The sequence below is a fragment of the Spermophilus citellus genome (assembly GCF_964194105.1).
Source record: "Spermophilus citellus genome assembly, chromosome: 3".
Lineage (NCBI taxonomy): Eukaryota > Metazoa > Chordata > Mammalia > Rodentia > Sciuridae > Spermophilus > Spermophilus citellus.
Window position 1 is genome coordinate 146,528,421 of NC_138184.1, and position 16,015 is coordinate 146,544,435.

The window sequence follows — 16,015 nt, forward strand, 5'->3', positions numbered from 1 at the left end:
ATCTTGCCCGACTAGTGACCAAAAGGTGGGCAAGAAGGCATTCAGGGGTGCCTCTCCAGGTGTCTGCCTAAACAGGCAGGAAAGGAGCTGCCCAGGAAGTACTTCATGAACAACTCTCCAACTCCCTGCAGGGAGGAAGAATTCCCTGGATGCAGGTAGCCTTGGCAATAGGTGGAAGGAGGAGGCAGGGAGGGCTTTGGAGATATTAGCCTTTTATTTCCTTTCCTCTTGAATCAGCCTCCATCTTTGATCAGACCCAATTATTTATTACCTACATTGACTGTCCTTTTGCCCCATCCCCACTTCATTGTCTGTTGCCAATTGAATTTGGGAACCAAGAGATCTCCAGACTGGTCAAAGCCCTACCCCTTCAAATCTCCTGTGAGATAAGGAAGCTCCTTGGCTTTTTGAAGTTCACGATAGCTTCATACATGGCTTTATTCCCCGTGTATGCAACACTACCAGGGTTAGAGAGATCAGATCCATTCTTTCATAAACCCTCCATATAAAAACCTGGAGTTCAGTCCTTTTGCAAAAGCAAAAGTTAAGTAATTTCACAGCAAAACAAGGGAAAAATAAAAATCCATTTATCTACAGCAGAAAAGGAGCTAATACATAGGTATACTGCTTTAGAGGAGATGAAAAATCCAACATTCAAAAAAACACTGTTGAAGCTGGGGTTGTAGCTCAGTGTAGAACACTTGCCTAGCATGGGTGAGGCACTGGGTTCAATTCTCAGCACTGCATATTAATTAAAAAATAAAGGTCCATTGACAACTAAAAAATGTTTAAAAAACTCTGAGTTACTCCCTTGTTCCCTTAAAAAGCCTGGCCTTCCACATTTCAGCCCCAAAATGTAATCAAAACTCCCTTAAGCTTTCCTTGTCACATTTTCCCCTCCACTTTAATACACAATGGTGGATGAACTTCTAGTCTAACCTGGCTCCACCCCAGCACCTGGCTTTCTTGCCTTGAGGGAGGATCAGCCAAGAACAAACTCGGCAAGAGGGAATGTGCAGGGAGGGCAGGAGCCAGGGGGAGAAGAAGTCCTCTCCCCCCAAGGTGACAGGCTTCACAGCTGTCCCGGGCTTCAGAGCCCTGCAGTGCCAGTCAGGAGGCTGGCTCTGCCACTCTCCTCCTCCACACTCTTGGCAAGGAATCTCTTTGTTGTTATTCCCCCTCCTCCCTTGCCGATTCCAGGCCCAGTATTAGCTTGTCTTGCCGCCAAAGAAAAACTCCAGGCATTCAGAAAGCCACACTTTAGATATCCAAATAGAGCACCAACTGAGCGAAAGGAACAATTTGTCTTAGAAATTGCTTTCCTGGTAACTTTCTCCTCTCATTTTGTCTAAGCAACACAGTACACATGAATTTATGAAATCTGAGGGTTGAGAAGCAAATGCATCAAGGCTCACCCCATTTAATCCTTGAACCCCATTTGTACCATTTCAGATCTATTCTTACCATTGGTCTGAAATTTACTGTCTCCAAGAAGTGCCCATCCTTACAGTCGGCGCTATTTGAATTTTCTTCCATGATATTCATGAGAGGCAAGATGAAAAAAGGTACAAAAATTGGAAAAACATTATCCTCTTTAGAGGACTAGGACAGAAAACAAAATGTTAAAGGACACTGCTGTGCTTTAGAGTTGCATTCATTTGGGAAGAGTCCAGAGGCAGCAGGAGGAGGCAGGAGGGTTCAGTATCACCTTCTGGAAAGGTCAGTCCATCTAGTGATGCCATGGTGTTCTTCATCTAGTAAGGGGCTGTGCCATTTAGTGGCCTTTGATACACAAAACATGCACTTTACTGAATACATAGAAGTGAATAACCCCCAAAACCGACTAGGAAACGAGGCTGCAGAGGTAGTGAACATGAGATATACACTGAAGACAAAACATGGTACAAAGCCAGAACTGACTGTTGGCTTCCAAACCAAGGGAAGTCAAGTCACTTGCAAGATAAGGAAAAGCATGCTTTGTCGTCATTTCAGAATAATTAGATCTCTACAACACTGAAAATGAATATAAAGTAGGGATAACCTCTGCTGCCCACACATTCACAGTGCCAAAGTCAGGTAGAGGGGCAACACTGGGAGGTGCCCCATAGCTCTATGAATGCTCCCCTAACTCTGGTGAGGAAACAATGGATGATGACTCTCATTTCTTCCTCAACACAAGAGCCAAGGGCCAGAAGCACATGGGGGATTGGAGAATGTACAGTTTCCTTCTGTTCTTAAACCTTTCAATGCAGTTGGGTCCTGAGAAATGGTCAGGCGATTTCAGATTTACAAAGCTGTTTCCTGACCCCCGAGGCCGAGTCTTTAAGAACAGAAGGTAGGAGGCTGACAGATAGGTAGATATGGGCATCTGAACCTGAGATGCAAGATCTGACTTATTCACCCTTAAATCAGCTGCAACAAAGTGTCGCCATGGTGCCAGGAAACAGTCCCTCTCCAGGTATGGAAAAACCAGATTTGCTTAAGATGTCTGTCAAAGGTCATTCTTGAATTTAGAATGTAATTTAAGATTTTTGCTGCCAACACAGCAAATTTACTTGGATTTACATTTATAAGTTTCTAGAATTTTCCTTTAGATGCTATTGTCCTTTATTTATAATACATTTCCACTAGTGGTAGGGCCTTTGACCCACCCTCCACTATTCCCTTCCCATGGCAATGAGAAGGACTGGAGTTAGGAGATGTACACAATGGCTCACACTGAGGAAACACCATCACATTAATTTTATAACAATTCTAGTACTTGCAAATGAGTATGGACCATTGGACTAGCTAAGTGGATATGTATTATTGTTCAGAGATATTTGATGAATCTCCCTGAGGGAGGATTATATTCTTTTACCCATTGACGTTAGGCTTGGCCATATGAAGTGCTTTCCAAAATTAAACGTAAACAGAAACAACGCATCACGTGTCACTTTCAGGCAGAAGATTTACAACCACTGCAGACCTATGTTCTCTTCCATCTCTGCTGGGAGGTGGCTCCCAACAAGGGCTGCTCCTTAACCTTGGGTCCCTGGAATGAAAAGATGGAGCAAAGCTGACCTACAATGGGCATGAATCATTAGTAAGAAATAAACTATTGTTATAGGTCACATGATATCTGAGGCTCATTTTTTTTTTACAGTAGTATAACTTGAACCATTTCTAGTTACTGCAAAGTACTTTCACAGGACATATATGGATCTTGGTTTTGAAATATTGTGTATGAACTTAAAGATTGATAACAAAATATTAATGGAATTAAGGAAAACATGCATGTGATGTTCTTTGAAAGACAAAACATAAATCCACACCCCAACTGGAAGTTTTATGGACTGGGGAGACTCAATATTGACTATGAACTTGGACAAGTGCAGCACGTTTAAATGTTATCTCCCAGACCTGCAGCAGGCTTCATTAACCTCAGCTGGCTTATACTATTCCTTTGCTTCCCTTTAACCCACCCTCCTATTTTTTAAAAGTAATTTTTAGTTGTAGTTGGACACAATACCTTTATTTTATTTTTATGTGGTTCTGAGGATTGACCCAGGGCCACACATGTGCTAGGTAAGCACTCTACCACTAAGCCACAACCCCAGCCCCCACCCCCCATTTATTCTGTAGAGTTAGGAATCTCAGCATCCTGAAGTTCCTTTACCCTGATATCAATTTTCAATTTTATCCTTCCAGCTTCAGATATACCAATTTCCTTGCCATCTATCTGCCTCCCTCCATGCCACTTCCCTTAAAGATACTGGAACTATCAGGCTGCAACCCAGAAGATGGAAATTGCTGTTGATATTTTGAGTAGCAACAAGTTTGATTCAGGGACTCAGAGGAGACACAGCTATTGGTAAATCAAGAAACCAACAGAAAAGGAAGACCACTTTTAAGAAATCCAGAAATAAGATAGAGGGTTTTGGCTTTGACAACATAAACATTTAATTCCCAGAAAAACCTGCAACAAAGTTGGGAGCTACTGCTCATCATCTCAGCTGTCTCCAGCCAGAGATGGATTATTCTTAGGATGTTCTTAACTAAGCCACCAGCAAAATCCTGTATCAGCTGCCTGTTTATGCATATAAAGGAAGACAGCGACTCTTTTTTCTGCCTTCTAAATATCCAAGAAGTCCCCCCTTTGGTGGAATCTAACCAAGACCCTCCTGTCAAGGAGGCGCAGGAACATAGTTGCTAGGTTTTATACTCCTAGAGTTTAGAGAAGACAAGGGTGGAGAGGATGTTGAAAATTAAAAACAATGTCCTACACACTAAAATTCCCAGAAGCTATTTAAGGTCACAGCCAGTTTGACTACGTTTTCTTTCCTGCCCCTTCTTAGCCTGCTCTGTGTATCTTGCTTAATATGCCAACACAATGTGAGAAAAACAAATCATTTAAGGACAACAGCATGAGGGAAAGAGATTCTTTCAGGGTCTAAAATCTCATAGCTCTGACATACTCACTTGAAATAAGTCTGAACTTTGACCAATATTATTGTTGAGTGGGAAAAATTATGTGATGGCAAGTTGAGCAGAAAGGTTTACTCCAGTGTTTGCTACTAGATTCCACCTAAAAGTTAGAACTTCTTGTCCAAGACCTTATCTAGACCTTTTTCCTCATCTGGAATCTCATAAGGACTTCCTATAAAAAGAGCTACTCATTTATAGTGTTATGGACAGCTGGAGCCAATATTCACTGTGGCAGCTCCAGACAATCTTTAGAATCCATGAGATTCAAAAACTTCTAGATGAGACTATCTCTAAACAATCCCCCCTGCTTCTGATGTCTTATGATTTCCTCATTTCCAAGCTTGCACTCTGTTGGAGGCAATGCCAAATGCTCTTCTTTTAAAAAAGATTTGCAAATTCTAAGACTAATTAGTATCTGTAGGCACACCCCGTCAAAAAGCAAAGGAAGGAAGGTCTGTTTAAGCAGGAAGGCTCGAAATTTCTAAAGCCTTAATATTTGTGATCCAAAACTCAGGTTTCCAAATGGCTTAAAGATTCAATGTGTCACTGTTCAAATCATAGTCCCATCTCTGGAATAATTCACAGATGAATGCCCATAAGCATTGTTAAAGAAAAAATGAACAGGTGCTGCAGAGGGGACAGCAATTAGACTTAACCAGAACCTGCTGACGTTGTCATATGGAAACACAAAACCAACATTGTTTCTGAAGGGGGAGAAAGTTCCCTAGCATTCACCAGACCTTCCTAGCTACATTAAGTGGAAGACCAGCCACGGATATTGTCCATTTGGAGTAGTTTAAAAGACAATTAATGCAAGAAAGCAGAGAGAAGAAAAATGCATGATTACTAGTAATTCTTGGTAACTCTTATTGCCAGTTTTCCAATTAAACCTCCACATTTTTCTTTCTCACTGTATAATGACATTATCTGAGCCATTACGAAGAGCAGGCCATGAAATCTGTCACAAAGAATAGAAATAGCCCTTTACAGCAATATTAGGGAACCCAGGAATGTCTAATTTTGCTATGTCCTAAAGACTGTTAGTTTCTACAGGCTGCAACATGCCCTCTGGAGCTTGAAGTCTGGGATAGATACACTTGGCCCTCAACCCCTCACTTCATCGGTTCATCATGTGGTCACAGATCTGTATAGCATCAGAAGTCATGTGGCCCTTTTGTTTAGTCATAATTGCAATTGTACTCTTGATCCTTCTGATTCTTTCAAAGGACTCAAACCTTATATATTTTCATCCTGACCTCCAAAACCCTGATGGCTTTTTGTGTATAAAGGGGGGATAATATTCCAAAACCCCAGTGCAGATGCAAAATGCCCAACATAAAGCTTACCATATAATAGCTACTCAATAAATACCAATTTCCCTCATCTCCTTCCTTATTTCCTGGATCAACTTCATCTATTTGTAGTCAGGGCACTTTTTTACCCTGTAGACAATTACTAATTTCTACTGTTTATAACAAATCAATAGCATAGCTGAAGCAGAGAGGAAGGCTATGGCAATAGGAAAAAAAAAAAATCAGTATACTATTCTTTAACTTTCTCCTCCTATAAGAGCTTCACATGGAAAGATTTCCAGTTGAGCAAACAGAAGATGTTGCTGAAGTCACCTGCTTTTCCAAACCCGATTCATTCTATATGGGGGAGTGGTGACCCAATTGTCAGTGACTATGGTACGTGTAGACAAATTACAAGTGGCACAGTTCTCTTTTTACAATAGTGCCTCAATTTTCTAGGTCTCTGGTCTTTTTCAGGTCAAATATTTTTTAAATATGAGGTTTTCAAAAATGTGATTAAGTAACACTTGACAAGATAAGCATGACTCAGTGTCCATCTCAAACTACTTTTCCCCCTCAGGAAAGAGCTATCAGTTCAGGAGCCCTGTTATAACTTGGATCTTGAGTGTTCCCCAATGGCCCAGGTGTTAAAGGCTTGGACTCCAGTCTGTGGCAGTAGTGGGTGGCAACAGAAACTTCAAGAGGTAAGACCTAAGGAAAGGAAGTTAGGTCACTGGAGGAATACCCTTGAGGGGGATATTGGGACCCAGCCTCCTCTTCTCTTTGCTTCCTGCACATAAGAGGAATAAGCTTTCTTTGCCACAAATTCCTATCCAAGATGTGCTATACTGCCACAGGTCCAAAAGGAAAGAACCAATCCATGATGGATTGAAATCTTCAAGACCATAAGCCAAAACAAACCTTTCCTCTTAAGTTATTTATCTTGGATTTTTTGGGGTCAGTGATGGAAATCTAACACCACCCCTCAGTGTCCCATGGAGGTTTAGAGAGTTCCCTGACCAAAGAGTTTAATTATCAAATAACTTTGGGAAAAAGTGATACCATTACTTATAGGCTTTGCTATGGTTTGAATGTGTTCCCTCCAAATTCAGTTATTGACATTGTTGGTATTAAGTACAGCCTTACATGCAGGAACTACAGAGGGGAAATAAAGGAATTTTTAAAGAAAAAAGTAGCCCAGTATGGTGAAGCACACCTGTAATCACAGAGACGCTGGAGGCCGAGGCAGGAGAATTGCAAAATTCAAGACCAGCTTCAGCAATTTTGCGAGGCCCTATCTCAAAATTTAAATTTAAAAAAATATGGCTGCATCAATGATTATAGTGGCACAATTCACAATAGCTAGACTGTGGAACCAATCTAGATGCCCCTCAATAGATGAATGGATTAAAAAAAATGTGGCATCTATACACAATGGAGTATTATGCAGCACTAAGAAATGACAAAATCATAGAATTTGCAGGGAAATGGATGGCATTAGAACACATTATGCTAAGCGAAGCTAGCCAAGCCCTAAAAAACAAATGCCAAATGTCTGCTTTGATATAAAGAGAACAACTAAGAACAGAACAGGAAGGAAGAGCATGAGGAAAAGACTACAGTAAGCAAAGACGAATGGGGGGAGAGAAACGGAGAGAGAAGGGAAAGCACATGGAAATAGTAGGAGACCTTCAATGATACATAAAATTATAAGAGGTTATGAGGGGCAAGGGGGAGGGAAAAAAAGGGAGAGAATTGAACAACAGCAGGGGAGGTAGAGAGGGAAGATGGGAGGGGAGGGGAGGGAGGATAGTAGGGGATAGGAAAGGTAGCAGAATACAACAGTCACTAATATGGCATTATGTAAAAATGTGAATATGTAACAGATGTGATTCTGCAATCTGTATTTGGGGTGAAAATGGGAGTTCAAAACACAATTTGAGTCAAATGTATGAAAGATGATATATCATGAGCTATGTAATGCTTTAAATAATCAATAAAAAAAAATAAAATAAAAAAAAAAGAAGGCTGGGGATGTGGCTCAGTGGTCATGTGCCCCTAAGTTTAATCCCAAGTACAAAAGAAAAAGTGGTGATCTCACAAAAATAGAAGACTATGAAAGTAAAGTGAGAAGACAGAAGGAGGGCTTGGGAAAGAACTGGGGAAATGAAATCCAAGTTGTGCTATGTCCATGTATGAAAATACCACAAGTAATCCTGCTTGGATACATAATCATAGTGTCCTGATTAATAAAATAAAGTCAGTAAAGCAAGATTGTGGTGAGGGAAGAAAAAAAGGAACTGAGGAATGATGAAGTTATATTACATGCATGAATATGATAATGAATTCCATGATGTGCATGATTATAATCCAATTAAAAAAAAGAGGAGTATCCTTTGAAAAGTGATTGAATCATGAATTCTAAGTAAATGGGATTAAGGTTTATAAAAAAAAAAATCTCCACAAAGCAATGGGCTAGTTTTCATTAGCTTGTCCTTCTGCTTTATGCCATGAGAACCCAGCAAGAAGGCATTCACCAAATGTCAGTACCTTGATCTCAGACTTCCAGCCTCCAGAACTGGAAAGTAAATTTCTGATCTGATACATTACCCAGTCTCAGCTACTTTGTTGTATTGGAAGATATGGACTACATCAAGCTTTTGCTGGTCAGATTGACACTGAAGAACAGGAACGCCTATTTCCTACACACTAGTAGACTTGGTCTACACTTACTATGGGACTGAAAATTCTTACTGAAATTTAAACACAATGAGTTTATTGTTTTTGTTTCAGGAGAGCTATCCACACCTTGTAGACATTGGTGTCCATTGAATGAGAAAGTTTAATCTGGTCCAAATCCTTCATAGAAGGGAAGTTGAGACCCAAAAATATTTACAGAAAAATTCCTCCTCCTTTAGTGATAGTAGGAACAAGTGTGACTCCATTTTGTTTTTTGACTTCATCCTGTCAAGCAACCATGCCAAGTAGAAGGGTCATGACTGGGGCAAGATGTTCTTTTCCTTTTGTTATAGAAACCTTTAAGTACATGGAACTACCTAATGGGGCATTGTTTCTGTAACTAGGGAAATGGGATTCTGTTTCTGTAACTGGGGTGACTGGGCTAACTGTGATTGGTTAGGCTTCCTGCCACTTGACTGCACTCTCCCTCTTCTGTAACCTGGCTTGCTTGCATTGGCTAGATCTCCGAACATCCCTTTTTTGGTTTTCAGGCTTATAAGGAGTGCCCTTGCAATTGTTGGGGGCTGATCAGGGGAATAGCTTTAAGTTCTGGTCAGCCTCCACCTGTGCGCTTCAATAAAGGCTTGATTCAATTATACGTGGAAGTCAGTTTATGAAACCCCGGGATGAAGCTTTAACTATAACACTTTCCCACAGTCTTTGTGGCTAGATGTGGCCCTCATCTGCTTTTTTTCTTTTTTTGTATCTTATTACTTGCTTGTATGTGTACACACACAAATGGTGATATGGTTTGGATTTGAGGCGTCCCTCTGAAGATTCTTTGTTAATGCAGGAGATAAGTGATTAGATCATGAGAAACAATCTATTAAAATCAACCTAATTGGTGCATTAATCCACGTAATTGATTACTGAGTGGTAACTGGACAAATGGGGCATGGCTGGAGGATGTAATGAAGTGGGACAGAAGAGGCTGGACCCCTCAGAAATTTTTAGGAAGCAGGATTCTTGACTGCAGGGTTCAGAGGTGGCACTTGCCTGAGAATTCTTCCTCTGAACCAAGATTTTGGAAATTCTTTGAACTTTGTATCCAGTGTGAGAGGAGACTTGGAGGTTTTACATGACGAGTACTTTCTATTCCATTCTCTAGACCAGACTGGTTTCTTGTGGAAAAACTTGTGAAACCTGAGGGGGGGGAAAAAAAAAAAACCACCCACAAGCTTGCAGACTCTGTCACACTATTTGCATGCAAGCCTGGCATTTGCAAGAAAGGAAACTACCAATCAAAATAACCTCTACAGACATCCTGGGAATATTCTTGCTCCCATTCTGTTAGGTCAGGCAGAAGGACAGCATTTAAGCCTAGAATTGGATTTCCTTCCTGCTGCAGGCATTGACCTTGCTTCCAACTTTTCTTTGGTTGCCCCAAGATCCACAGTGTTCCCCTTTTTGGTGCCTGGCAATGTAATCTGCAGGGTTTTTTTTATTTGAGTGCCCATATTATGTTTAGAAGATTAAGAATTCTGTCCATATTTTATTCCTTTTTCTCCCCCAGTAAGTTAGCCCATTTATATAAGGTCCCATGAAGGGTGGTGAAAGCATACTTTGAGTCTGTAGACATTCAGATTTCTGCTGCCAATTGGAGTGCATGGGTCAGAGCAAAAAGTTCCATCTTTTGAGCAGAAGTTCCCTGAGGTAGACGTTTTGCCTTAATGTTGAGAGCCACAGCCGAAGGTGCCCCAGCAAACTTCCAGCTGCCAGCAAACTTCCAGCTGCCAGCTGATGATTGGCTCACAGCGGCTCCAGCAAACTTCTAGCTGCCAACTGATCGACTCCTCTGTGGTGATGCTCATTGGGCTGTTTCCCCACCCTTTCAGACCACGGAGCTGCTCATTGGGGGACTTTTATTGGCTCTGCCCGTGCAACCCAGCCAATCAGCCTCAAGAGCAGGAGGAGTGGGGGAGGTTGAGAGGCTTGGGGGAAGCTGGTGGTTGCAGTTGGGCTCTGAAGGTTTTTCCTGAGGAGCTGTGTGCTTTGGTGTGTGTGTTCTAAAAATAAAGTTCGTTTCTTTTGAAAAGTGGCTCCTGAATTGTGCCCAGCCAGACTGCGGCATTTGGTGGCCTGTACGGGGAACGACCGAGGGTAAGTGATAAAGTAAACTGCTTGCCCCTGAGGGCAGGGCGAGAGGATGGGTAGCCATTTTAAGATTCTTCTTTTATTTTGCTCCACTTTTGTTTTAAGTTGCCTGTCCCTGGAGATGTGTAAGATGGAAGAAAAACTGCTCACATCTGAGGAACAGATAGGGAGAAAGGATGGATGGACATTTCAGGAGGATAGAAAGGCTATAATGATTTTTTGTTGTTCCAATTTTGTTTCACTGTTTCAGTTTTGTTTGGCGTTATCTTCTTGGGTTGTATTATAGTTATAGTAGAAATATTCAAGTAAAAGGAAGGTCTCTCGAACTAGTCAGAGAAAGAAAGTGTAGAGCAGAAAAAGCCATCAGGGGGGAAAGTTACAACAGGAGACTGCTACTAACACCTTTCTATCACCAGAGGGCGTAAATTTCCAACCAACAGCGCCACCTCTACAGGAGACTGCTACTAACACCTTTCTATCACCAGAGGATGTAAGTGTCCAACTAACAAGGCCACCTCCATATGCTGGGAGGCCCCCAACCCCCGCAGTTGATAGTTGGGATCCTGAGACAGGATCTCAAATATTAACATGCTCTGTAATTGAGGCAGGAGGGCAGCGAGTTCACCATGCTTTAAATTTCAAAACAGTGAAGCAGCTAGAAGAGGCTGTAACAACCTATGGTCCTCAAGCACCCTTCACTGTAAGCTTGGTCGAATCCATTAACAACTTGAACATGACGCCAGCAGATTGGGCTAGTATGTGTAAAGCTGTGCTAAATGGAGGACAATACCTGTTATGGAAGGTTGCCAATGAGGAATTTTGCAAGGAGACGGCTAGGCAAAAATGCAGCAGCTGGTTATCCTCAGAGAAATCTAGATATGTTGTTAGGAAAGGGACCTTATGAAGATCAGCAGCAACAAATTGCATATGATCCTGGCATATACGCACAAATTGCTGCAGATGTGGTTAGGGCATGGAAGACTTTACAAGGACATGGAGGTTTACAAGGTCAATTATCTAAGGTAATACAAGGAGCTAATGAACCTTACGCTGAATTTGTAGATAGGCTTATTCAAACAGCTACCAGAGTTTTTGGGAATACAGAACAAGCAATGCCACTAATACAACAACTGGCTTATGAGCAAGCAAATCATTGATGCAGAGAAGTCATTAGACCATGGAAACATGAAGATTTAAACACATATTATGTAGAGAACAAGAGCAAGTCATGGCAGCTGCAGTAGAACAGGCTTTAGAACAAGGGCAAGTCATGGCAGCTGCAGTAAAACAGGCTTTAGATGCCAGGCCAAGAACATGCTACAATTGTGAACAAACAGGACATTTTAAAAGGAATTGCCCCATAGGAGGAGGGTTTAACAGAAATAGGTATCAAAGGAGTAGAATACCGGGTATTTGCCCACGATACCATAGAGGGAGACATTGGGCTAGTGAATGCCATTCTCAAACCACCATAGAGGGTACTCCATTATCAAAAAATGAACAAGGACCAGGTATTTATCCACGATATCGTGGAGAAGGGCATTGGGCTCCATTGCCAAAAATGGACAGGGGGACCCAATGCTCCGGGGCCCAAGACCACAAATATACAGAGCACTGGAGGAACCCAGCAACCCCATCAGGGTAGTGCCCAGGACACATTGTCCATCAGATCCCTCAGACAAACCAGAGGGAGCGCAGGGTTGGACATCTGCGCCTCCGCCAGAGCAGTACTAACTCCAGAGATGGGAGTTCAAATCATTCCCACAGGGGTAAAAGGACCTCTTCCCAAAGGAACAGTAGGCCTATTGGGACGCAGCTCTTCTACTCTAAAAGGACTTATGATAAGTCCTGGGGTAATTTATCCCGATTATGAAGGTGAAATAAAAATTATAGCCAGTTCTCCAAAGGGTATATCAGTAATTTCACCAGGAGATAGAATAGCACAGTTACTAATAATACACAGCCTACATGATAAATTTTCCAGTCATACTGTAGAAAGAGGTTCCAAGGGATCAGGCTCCACAGGTGTAGATTGGGCTATGCTTTCTTTAAATTTAGATTCTTGCCCCATGCTAAAACTAAATATTCAAGGACATGAATTTAATGGGCTACTGGACACAGGTACTGACCTTAGCATCATCTCTCAACAAGCCACTCAAACACTTCGAGGCCTAGGAGTGGCGACTAATCCCCGTAGAAGTGCAATGGTATTAGATTGGAAGGATCCTGAAGGATGTGAAGGAACTATACAGCCCTATGTATTGGATCATCTTCCCGTAAATTTATGGGGACGAGATGTCTTAGATCAATTAGGTTTGACATTAACAAATAACATCAACCAAAATGCACCCACTATCATGACTAGACAAGGTTTTAGGAAAGGAAAAAGATTAGAAAAACAAGAACAAGGTATAGCAGCATCAATACAAATAGATCAAGGAACAGACAGACATGGGTTGGATTTTCAGAAAGGGCCACTGAGACAATAAAAATTACTTGGAAATCAGAAAGACCAGTATGGGTTCCTCAGTGGTCCCTGACTAAAGAAAAGATACAAGCAGCCCATTGCCGCAGTCTTGGCTGGGCACAAGATCACGAGCCACCACACACCTTGTAGATTCAAACAGCAATTCTTTATTCCCAAACTCACACCGGCCTCTACACACACGTTCTGGGGAAATCCAAGTTCTGCCGCCACCCAATTCACCTACTCCACGAGGCTTTTTTCCAAATACTTTCTGAATCTCAGGAGATCTCAACGGGAACTCAAGGATCGGGCGTGCCTGAGGCAGCAGCATATGCCCTATTCCCCCACAGGGTATACCTTAAACCTGGAACTTCCCTAAACCCAAGGACGGGATACTCCCTAAAACCTGATCAGCTCTAAACCTGGATCCGCCGTGGTCCTTGAGCAAGGTCACCTTACGAAAACATACATGCAATGTCCCAGCGAATGTCCTCTAAGCAACATGGGGTACGCTGGCAAGGAAATTTTGATGCATCATTCCTACTTGGTAATGGCCCTCAGCAGCCCATGACCTGGTCAAACAACAATTAGCGGAGGGACATATACAACCTTCTGTATCTCCCCATAATACTCCCATTTTTGTCAAAAAGAAATCTGGTAAATGGAGATTATTGAAAGATTTAAGAGCCATTAATAATGAGATGGTTATTATGGGACATGCTCAATCGGGGATTCCTCAATTGTATGCTTTGCCAAAAACTTGGTATGTTTTAGTTAGATATTAAAGATTGTTTTGTTTTTTCAATTCCAATTCATCCTGAGGATAGTACACATTTTGCATTTACCATTCCTGCACTGAATCATGAAGGTCCTGATCAGAGATATGAGTGGAAAGTACTCCCTCAGGGATGGCTAACAGCCCAACTATGTGTCAAATTTATGTTAACAAAGTAATCCAGCCACTTAGAAATCAAAATCCTGAACTACAAATATTTCACTATATGGATGATGTGTTATTAGCACACAAAGATAAAAACACATTGCTAGAATGTTATGCCACACTTACAAACTTATTAAAAAATTATAATCTAGAGATAGCAATAGATTAAGTACAATTAATTTTCCAATTAATTATTTAGGAGTTCTATTATCCTCAATCATGGTCCGTCCACCAAAAATTCAAATACGAGTAGATCAACTCAAATCACTTAACGACTTTCAAAAGTTATTGGAGACATAAATTGGATAAGGCCTTATTTAGGTATACCAACAGGAGAGTTGGGACCTTTAATTGATATCCTAAAAGGTCCATCAGATCCAAATTCACCCCGCATGTTAACGCCTGAAGCAAGAAAGGCATTAAAAATCATTGAAACCTATCAATTCTATCCAAATGCATATTTTCCATATAAGTTTGCCTTTATTATTTATTGTACTACCAACAAAAAATATTCCTACAGGAGTATTTTGGCAAGAAGGTCCATTATTGTGGATACATTTATCTTATTTTCCTAACACTATTCTTACTAGGTATCCTGAGGCTGTAGGACAATTAATACTCAAAGGAATAAAAGCAGCAAAGGGAGTGTTTGGGATTTCTCCCAATAAAATTATTACTCCATATACTATGGATCAAATTGATGAGTTAGCTAATGAGTTAAATACTTGGGCAATAATCATTTGCAAATCTAATGTTTCATTTGATAACCACTTACCATCTAATCATTTATCATCTTTTTGGTCATTGCAATATATTCACTGATGGGTCAAATAATGGTACAGCAGCAATAGTTACACCTGATCAAACTTTTACATTTTTAGTACCCAAACAATCAGCTCAAAAGGTAAAGCTTAATGCAGTATTACAGAATCTTTAAATATCACAAAAGCTTGTATTTATTTTCCGATAGTCAGTATATAGTTAATGCTATAGTATCCCTTGAAGATGCTGGTAGGATTTCCCCTTCCTCTACTGTTTTCTCTTTGCTTTCCACTATACAAAGTTTAATCTGGGACAGAAAAGATCCATTCTTTATAGGACATATCAGGGCACATACAGGATTGCCTGGAGCCCTTAGTTTGGGCAATGATTTAGCAGATAAAACTACACATGACATACATATTTTCTCTACACTAGAAGAAGCTACACATTTTCATAAAAAGTTCCATGTCAATGCTAATACTTTACAAAAGCGTTTTAAAATAACTATGGAACAAGCCAGACATAATAAAACAATGTCAAAATTGTGTGACCTTTTTACCCCAAGTTAATCTTGGAGTCAATTCTAGAGGATTGATACCTAACCATATTTGGCAGATGGATGTCACACACTTGCCAAAATTTGGAAAATTAAAATATTTGCATGTTACAGTTGATACTTCTGGATTTTTGATGGGCTCCCTTCATGCTGGAGAAAAAACTAAAGATGTTATAGCTCATTGCTTACAAAATTTTGCCACTGTGGGTGTTCCAAAACAGTTAAAAACAGATAATGCCCCTGGTTATACTTCTACCTCTTTTAAACAATTTTGCTCAACATTTGCCATTACTCATATAACAGGAATCCCATACAATCCACAGGGACAAGGCATAGTTGAAAGAGCTCAAACTATTAAAATGTACTTATTAAAGCAAAAAGACGGAATTGGGAAGGGGTATATATTCCCCAAAGATAAACTTAAAATAACCATTTTTACTCTAAACTTTTTAAATTTGGATTCATCAGGACTTAGTGCTGTGGAAAGGCATATGTGTCCAAAAAATGTGCATAAGCCCAAGGTACTTTGGAAGGATATTCTAACAGGACAATGGAAAGGTCCTGACCCAGTAATTGTCTGGAGTCGGGGTTCTGTTTGTGCGTTTCCACAGGGAGAACAGCAGCCACTTTGGATTCCAGAAAGATTAACTAAAGCGATTTCTACAGACCAAAAAGAAGATGATTTGGCTCAAATCCAT